General features: G+C 44.0%; 1 pseudogene; it reads left to right on the top strand.

Annotated features, from left to right (window-relative positions):
* The first annotated feature begins 642 nt into the window (after window positions 1-642).
* On the top strand, window positions 643-8,336 carry LOC115326913 (annotated as a pseudogene).
* Window positions 8,337-8,838: the final 502 nt, after the last annotated feature.

Below are 8,838 nucleotides of genomic sequence, written 5' to 3' on the forward strand. Positions count from 1 at the left end.
GTCTTACCGTCCACATAAATGCATGTATCAAGCCGTTTTAGCACCGTATTTAATGCCGTGGATTTGAAAGAAAAACGCCGTAACTGTCTAATTATTTCGTCTGCGTGACTGAGAAATGTTCTCAGCAGACCTTTAGCACGTACGAATTATTCGTGATATTTGCTCTTATAATCAAGCGCAGAAAGAAAATGCATTCACTTTTTCCCACAGAAATGCCTTACCGGAAGTCAATTTTCGACTGGTTGCTGTCTGCTTCAATTTGCGTCAGCACACTAGCGCCACTTGAACCTCTAGCGTACATTATAATAACTCTATGTATACACCAACACTCAGGGTCGGCCTTAGAGCAGCAAGCACCCCGGGCAAACTGCGGCCGTGGCGCCCCCCTATTTTCGCACCCAACAACACGTTGTTAGTAAACATTCCAGAGTGACCCAGCGCGAATGGTCGTGATTTTGTCGTTGTCAGTCGCAAACCACATCCTAAAAACGAAGGACGTTCGCGAGCAGTGGGTGTTTTGTCGGCACCGTGTTCAAATGGTTCAAAATACATTTATTTCCCACATTAACCAAATTTCAATTGCGGGTCTCCCATTGCAAGCTAACGCCTGATGGGCAGAGGAAACAAAAGCACAAGTTAACCATGTACGATACTCCAGAAGGCAAGCTTCCAAGCCTTCAACATTGCAAATCGGGCTATGGCTTGCGACATATCCAGGCTAGACGCTATTCTGTTTTCAATTGACAAAATTGCTAATGACGATAGCCTGTCATCTGCCACGGTTGATCTTAGGTATATTTTAATAAGCTTTAATTTAGAGGAACTCTTCTCAGCGGTGGCCACTGACACTGGCAAAGTGAGGAAGATCCTCAATGACACCCACGTATAAGGAAGTTGTCACGTAGACGGTTGTCCAGAATGAACTGAAGAACGTCCTGGGGAGCAGCTGTACCGAGTGGGAAGCAGGCTGCATAGGTATATCAGCTCCCCGTAGAGATCTGAAGCATCGATGTCTGTACTTTCTAGGTGTCTCAGTGCGTGGTCAAGGCTTTGACACAGTTCAAGAAGTTCTGCTTTGTCGGGAAGTCCGGTGAAGTCGTACAGGAACCCACAGAGGCTCACATGCTGCTCCATCAGCGTTGTGTGTTCTTCAAGCGACATCTTTACGGTGTCAATCATCTTGTAGAAAAACGCTCGCTTGAAGTTTATCTCGACATCATCAACCTCGTCTTGGAACTCATAACTGAATTGGCGCTTTTTCCGCCGCAGTCGAGGGGTCAGTTTTATCAGACTGTCAACACCCATGCTCTCGTCAAGACCGTTCAAAGTTGCCACAGCAGTTTCGCACCCGACATCGCGACAATTGTTGATGTAATCGCTGCATGCTTTCAGCAGCTGGTGGTTGCTACGATGTCCTTCGTTTTACCTTCCCTGTTCTTGTTTGCAACATTAATTTAAAAAATAATGTCGTACCACACAACAAGGGAAACGAGAAACGTAAGGTCCGTGAGCGGCCCTGCAAGAGTTCGAGCTTCCTGTCGGATGCGAGGGTCTGCCTGCTGTGATTCGGCCAAACCAACAAGGGTGTCATGAAGTTCAGCTGTCGGGTGGCGGACGGGTTTCAGGCTGTTAACTCTGAATTCCAAGCGTGTATCACATAGCGGCTTCAAGGTAAGCCGCTGTGAGACACGCTGACCACGTTATGTTTCACCTTAATGATCACGTCAAGGTAAACCCCTTGACGTGATCTGTCAGGGTCTTCCAGCGATTAACAGAAGCAGAGAATAAAATATCAGTTCTCTGGAGTATACCGAAGAGCGTGACAGATTTTGTAGAAGATGCTGCTGCATCCCTCACCCCGAGATTGAGAGACTCGGCATCCACGTAGAACAAAAAATGCTCGCGGATTTTGTCAAATATCCCCGAGCATTCATGTTTGCGCCGTTGTCATAGCCTTGGCCGCGACAGTCTTCAATCATAATGGCGCACTCCTAAAGTGTCGACATAATAGCCTTGGTGAGGCCCTCTCCTGTAGATTCACAGACTGTCTTGAAACCATTGAAACGCTCTTGAATTATGACTTTGCCATCGATCATGTACAAGAAGCGAAAAGTAAATGACATCTTCTCGGTATGGCTCATGTCAGGCGTAGTCCAATATGAGAGACTAATATTTCCCAGCCTTCAACCCACCGAGGATGTGCTTGAGCACGTCCGTGGCCATCATCTTAACTATTTAATTTTCGATATTTTATACGCAGTAGTGGTCGACCACCTACCGGCGAACCACACGTCGCAGGAGCTCCTTCATGACTTCGTGAAATTCACCAAGTAGCTCGACTAACCCCAAAAAGTTTATATTGTTTTCTGCGAAAAGCCGATCAATGGAGCCGCGGAAAGCCAGGCACTGCTTCGAAAGAAAGAGTACAAGACACCCTTCCAGCGGTCCCTCTCTCGCGTTATCATGAGTTGCTGTTCCTTGTTGATGCATTCGCCTCGTCGCATTCTCAAACTTGCCTGTGTCCAAGTTTGATAGGACAGAAAATGACTAGGAGACTTCCTGTGGCTTGTGAGAATCTGCGACACGTGCATTCAGTCCTCCGATCCAGCAGTCGCCAAAGACGATTTTGGGTTTACGTCGGGAAGCTTGCAACAGAAACAGGAAGCCCTACTTGAAGAATTGGAGTAACAAAGCCAGCGCTGCTTTAGTACTTCGCCATTTTCAAGATGTCGGTCCAGAAACTTGGTTCAGGAGTGACAATTGTGCTCGTCTAGAGGAAATTCCACGCTACTTTTTATATTCGCAGGCCCTTGGCTGACTATGGCGTGCCGAATTTGTGGTGTCAGCTTAGGCCATAATGCAGGATCAGACAGTTCGTCGCTGGCGGACTTTATCTCATTCGATGTGTCATCACCGTCTTGTTTAGTTTCAAAGACTAATCTGGCAGTGGAGAACTCGGCGTCCTCGGGATATTGCTGCGGTGCCTCACTTTCCTTTGTATGGGAATAATTTTCGCTTGTCGAGCTCTTTTCGTGCAATGGTTCTTCCTCCGCTGGTTCACCTGAACTTGAGGGGCCCTCGCGTACTTTCACATACTATTTCAGGGCATCTGCGCTCCTCATGGTTCCTTTTGAGGAAGTGGTATATCACTAAAAATTTAACCAACAAACTAAATATGAATTTTACACCAGCCATTCTAACTATAAATTTTAAACCAGCGTTACTTTAAAAAAAAATATTATTAAAAACCCGAGACTAAGGAAGACAAAAATTATCGTCTACAAGAAGCCGAAGACACTCCTTATGTGACCTCGGTAGATACCACAATATTTTTTAGCAGCTCGTGGCACCTTTGTATGCAGTACCGTAGGCATAGCACCAGATTACGTGATACGGACCCCTGAAGGTCAAAGTCAACGCAAAGAACAGTGACCAAATCGGTGAAAATTCACCGAGTTTACATTCAGCAACAAGTGCACTCCGACCATTAACAGTTAGATTCTAGAAACTAGCAGTCGTTACGTAAGAATATGTTCGAATCACGAGAATTCAGCTTAAACTACTCAGCTGTGCACGACAGTGATAGGGGTTACGCAGTGATCAATCCACTGGAAATGGAACACATGCACTGCAGGATCTCCGTGCTAAAAAGCCGAACGTAATTATGGAATATCCTACCTCGAGAAATGAGATAGTCAGTCCTTCTCCAATATAAAACAGCAATGAAAGAGATCGCCACCAGTATTGCCACTTCAACAGTTTTCCCGCTGACATGTTTTTTTTTTTTTTTTTTTTTAATACCACCTGTTGCCACCAGTTTTTGGTCAAACAAATAAAAGAAGATTATCTTTCACAATGTTTTTAATATTTATACTTATTCTAAATTGCGTTCAAAAATCATTCTTGCGCCACATTATAAATTTAGCGGTTTTTAGCGGTTTTCGGGATTCTTGCGGCGGGTTTCTGAATTTTGAGTTGGCAACACTGATCCGCATTGCGAGTCTGGAGTCGTCGCTGGTCGCTCACGCACAAAAAGAGAAAGAGCTTCGGATTCAAAGCTTTTGACACCTATTATTTTCAATCGGCAGCCCTTTCGGCGCCACCCCTGTGAACGGCGCCCTGTGCGGCTGCACAGGTCGCCCACCCCAAAAGCCGGCCCTGCGATACTCTCTTTACAAGCAAGCCCGCGTTTGCCCCCACCGGGTGTGGACACTGCGCAAGCGCAGAAACCAGATTCGCCTGAGGCGAAGCATCTGCGCATGCGCAGTGCCGACAGCAGCGCCACCGCAGTCGCGTGAAGAGCAAATCGTGTCTATTGAACGAGGGAAGCGAATCGTTTAAAGTATTCGTGTTGTCCAGTATATCTAGACGGGAGAGCCGCCTAAACATATTTTCAGCCTAATCATTCACCACTCCGTAAACTGCAGCGAATGAGTTGCTTTGCTGCAAAGTAGACGCCCCACACTTATCAGTGTCATAATTGACGCCAAGCGCTCCTTGAAATTCCAGTGACTAATATACATGGTAGTATAGTATTCGACGCAAACGATCCATTCATTTTATATTTAGCGAGGCAAAATGAACACGAGGCCACAAATTTACTACACTCTAAAAAAAAAAAGAACCTGTGCGTCTACTTTCCCGCACAACACTCGGAGAGCCAATCACCGCAACTCGCGGAGGCAGTTCAGCGAATGACGATGCCGAAACATTTGTTCAGACAAGAAAACGCAATCTGAATTGCGACATTAAGCAATGCAAAACGTCATGCTTACATTGCCTAATCAGACTGCGTTTTGAGGTCTAAGCATATGTTTCGGCATCGGTCTAAGCATATGTTTCGGCATCGCCATTCGTTGAACTGCCTCCGTAAGTTACGGTGATTGGTTCTGCGAGTGTTGTGCGGGAAAGTAGACGCACAGGTTTTTTTATAGTGTATGTTCGAGATCGTTTGACGTGCGCGATGAAAAACTAATCGCGAAAAAAACGAGCTGGAACGCCTGCAACATTCTTGCACTCTAAAAAAAAATGTTAGCGAGTTACCCTTTTTTCAGAACATGTAGGAGGATTTTCTTGAATACTGGGAGGTTTTTTGGACCGCCTTAATGGTCGAAAGTTTACTACAAAAACTACAATTTTATGACATTCTGGAAATAGTCCAAAAAATACTGGACACTTCTCATTTTCCAAATGTGAAAAAAAAACCAACAGCTGATCCAATAGAACAAAATTCGGGCTTTCCGCAGTTTAAGGGTAACTTAAATGTATATATATAATTATTTATTTATTTATTCATTCATTCATTCATTCATTCATTCATTCATTCGTTCGTATATTTATTTATCTTTACCTCGGCCAGAACCGATCGCAAAAACTCGGAGAAAAAACAGAACATGAAAGAAAGATGATGGAAGGTCAGCGGCGCCCTCAGAGACCCGCAAACATTCAAAACGAGAAAAGTGTATGTTTTCGTTTTTTTAAGCAACCTATTTGTATTTACAACGTACCATCCTTTCTAATGTCGAATTCCACTGGTCGTTTTGGAGCGCGCCGGGATCGACTTCTCTGGAGCGAACCTATTTCACTTGGCGATCGGGATCGAGACGGACGTGTTCCACGGCTCGTTTTGGATTAGCTCCCGCTCCAGATCTCGATCTGGATCCGAGAAAAGTCGGTCCGACGAAAGAGCAACTCGACTCCATTTTTTACGATTTTTGGATTATGAGCTGCTAAGTCGAAGTCGGCGATCCTGAATCACGAGATATAATTTGTTTTTTTCGTAGTGTGTATAGTATTGTAAATATCGTGCCTCCAAGTTTCGTTCCGGCGGCACGGCGAAACCGAAACTACCGGCTCAAGCACCTTAGCACCACTGATAATCACCTGCCCGTCGACGTCATGACGTAGATCCCGTCCCGCGCTCCTGAGCCGACGCACCGCCACGGCCGGCTCAGTCGCGCGTGGAGTATCAAAACAGAAGGTTAAAGCCGCTTCATGTTTCAAAAGTAGCACAAGGTCTTGGCTCACAGGTGATATCTCAAACTCGTAACTAACCATGCACCCCTCACATTTTATTTTTCGCAATGACAGAGCAGGCCGAAAGGGAGAAGGTGTATAAGTGTAGCAGTCAAAAAGACATACCGCACTGATTGTTCTGATTATGTTCCAATCTTTGAAGCAGTTTGGGTTAGAATAAAAATGCCTACCATGTTTATTATTGTAGTTTCTTGTTATAAGCCCCCAAGTGTTCTCGATTTTGCTCCGCTACTTCATGATTTTCTGGAGTATCTTATCCTTTTATACTAAAATGATGTACTTGTTATTTCTGGTGATTTCAACTACCCTGAAATTAATGTGGTCCATTCTGTCTGATAAAATACCATTTTTATCCTGGCAGAACCTTCCAAAACAGTCTCGCGATTTTGTTGACGTTATATACTTTTTTGCACTTTCTCAAATTGTTAATCAACCCAGTCGTGGTGAAGCTATGCTTGACCTTTTTTTTTTTTTTTTATTTAAAAACCCGATATAGTTGCAAATACTGTGTATATGGAACCATTAAGTGATCACATATCTATTAATGTTGAACTTTTCATTCCATCATAAGAGCAACCTCTTCGGGCAAAAACAATTTCCAGTTAATCTAGGGCAAACCTCGACGCTATTAATCAACACTTTTCGCTACTTTCAGCTTGGTTTTTAGAAGAATTTGACGCTAGGTCTCTAAATGAAAACTGGCTTTTGTTTAAGTGTAAATTGCTTGAATTGTGTAAAAAGTTTATTAAGAAACTAACCATTCATACGTCGTTTTCGAACCCGTGGTTTTCAACACGTTTGAAGAGGTCTCTAAATAAAAAGAATAGGCTTTTTCGTGCCGCAAAGGCATCTCAGACTGCTATTTTATGGTTAAAATACAAGGAGTGTTATTTAACTTGCAAATATGAAATTAAAAATGCGAAAGATAAGTTTTTTTAACTATGGTCTTTGTAATATACTGAAAACAAACCCCAAAATGTGTTGGTCCACTGTGAATCCAAAGCAGGTAAAGGACTCGGTCAGCTTGGAAAACGTTTACCGTCCGCAGAGACTTGTGAGCTGTTTTGTACTTTCTTTAGCGAAGTGTTTACTGATGATTTTTTTTTCATTACTCTCTTGCTGGCCAGAGTATCTTATAACCACCTAAATGAATGAGATCATTGACAAACGACAGAATTTCAAAATTAATATCAAATTTACCATTTAACTCGGCTCCCGGTCCTGACCTTATAACTACAAAGTTGCTAAAGATTACAAGTGACATATCTAGTGTGCTCTTATCCCGCATATTTCAAAAATCCCTTGACTCTGGTGTTGTTCCAGCTGACTCGAAATCTGCAATGGTTGTCCCGATTTTTAAAAATGGCGCCAAAAGATGTCCCTACCAACTTCAGACCCATATCTCTAACCTCTGTTGTAAGTAAATTGATAGAACATGTCGTTTATTCTAATGTAATAAATTATTTATGTGTAAACAATATACTCATTACAAACCAGCACGGTTTCTGGCGGTCGTACTTCTTTGAATCTCAGCTTTTTGAATTTTTAACGGACATCCACCATAACCTACATAAAGAAACATCAAACTCATGCTATCTTCATTGATTTAAAAAAAAGCGTTCGATAAAGTTCCACAATGCCGTCTTATCCAAAAATTAAAATCCCTTAAAGTAGAAACGTCCGTTATAAACTGGATTGAAAATTTCCTTTCAAAGAGTGGGCACAGAGGAGCGGCGACTATGCGGTCGCTTCAAAATCCCTTCTGCTTCATTCTGCAGATTTTGGCCTTCCTTGGGACATGGCTACCTCCTCCTCGACAGCCAGCCACCATCTCTGCACCGTCATCATGCACTGTATTCCTGGCGGCTATCGGTGACGACATCGCGCCCGTGTTCGATGCCACAGTTGCATCCCTCCCCTTCACCAAGCCAGCATCATCGTCAACGACAGCAGGATTCTCTGCGAATTTAAGCGCCTGGTCACCACAGGACGCTTTCAGTGGGCACAGAGGAGCGGCGACTATGCAGTCTCTTCAAAATCCCTTCTGCTTCATTCTGCAGATTTTGGCCTTCCTTGGGACATGGCTACCTCCTCCTCGACAGCCAACCACCATCTCTGCACCGTCATCATGCACTGTATTCCTGGCGGCTATCGGTGACGACATCGCGCCCGTGTTCGATGCCACAGTTTCGTCCCTCCCCTTCACCAAGCCAGCATCATCGTCAACGACAGCAGGATTCTCTGCGAATTTAAGCGCCTGGTCACCACAGGACGCTTTCAGTGGCACAGAGGAGAGGTGACTATGCGATCGCTTCAAAATCCCTTCTGCTTCATCCTGCAGGTTCGTAAATACCCATCCTTTCAGGTTAAACGATCCTGTAATTGTTTTCTGCTGCTCCTCCGGTGCCCGCTGGTTTTTTTTTTTTTTTTAATTGCTTATATGTGTGTGTTCACGTTTTTAAGTTACTTTTGTTGTCTGGGGACGTTGAATTAAACCCCGGCCCTATCACTAACGCTGATATTCTGGCTGCCATTGCTGAACAGCCTTCTAAAAACGATGCGCGTCATACCGAAATGGTTGACATGCTAAATTAGGCCAAAGATAACCAGCATCAGCTAGAACTAAAAGTGTTAGACATCAATTCAAGACTTGCAGCAGTCGAATCACTTGTAGAATTACTAGATGTGCCAAAGCATCCTACTGAACTGTCTAAAGTTGTTAGTGAGGTCGTCGGAGGCAAAACTACCGTTCTGAATTCAAGACTTAATGAGCTTGAAGATACATCACGTCGTGACAACTTA

Source organism: Ixodes scapularis, unplaced genomic scaffold (assembly GCF_016920785.2).
Source record: "Ixodes scapularis isolate PalLabHiFi unplaced genomic scaffold, ASM1692078v2 PGA_scaffold1__304_contigs__length_218370807, whole genome shotgun sequence".
Lineage (NCBI taxonomy): Eukaryota > Metazoa > Arthropoda > Arachnida > Ixodida > Ixodidae > Ixodes > Ixodes scapularis.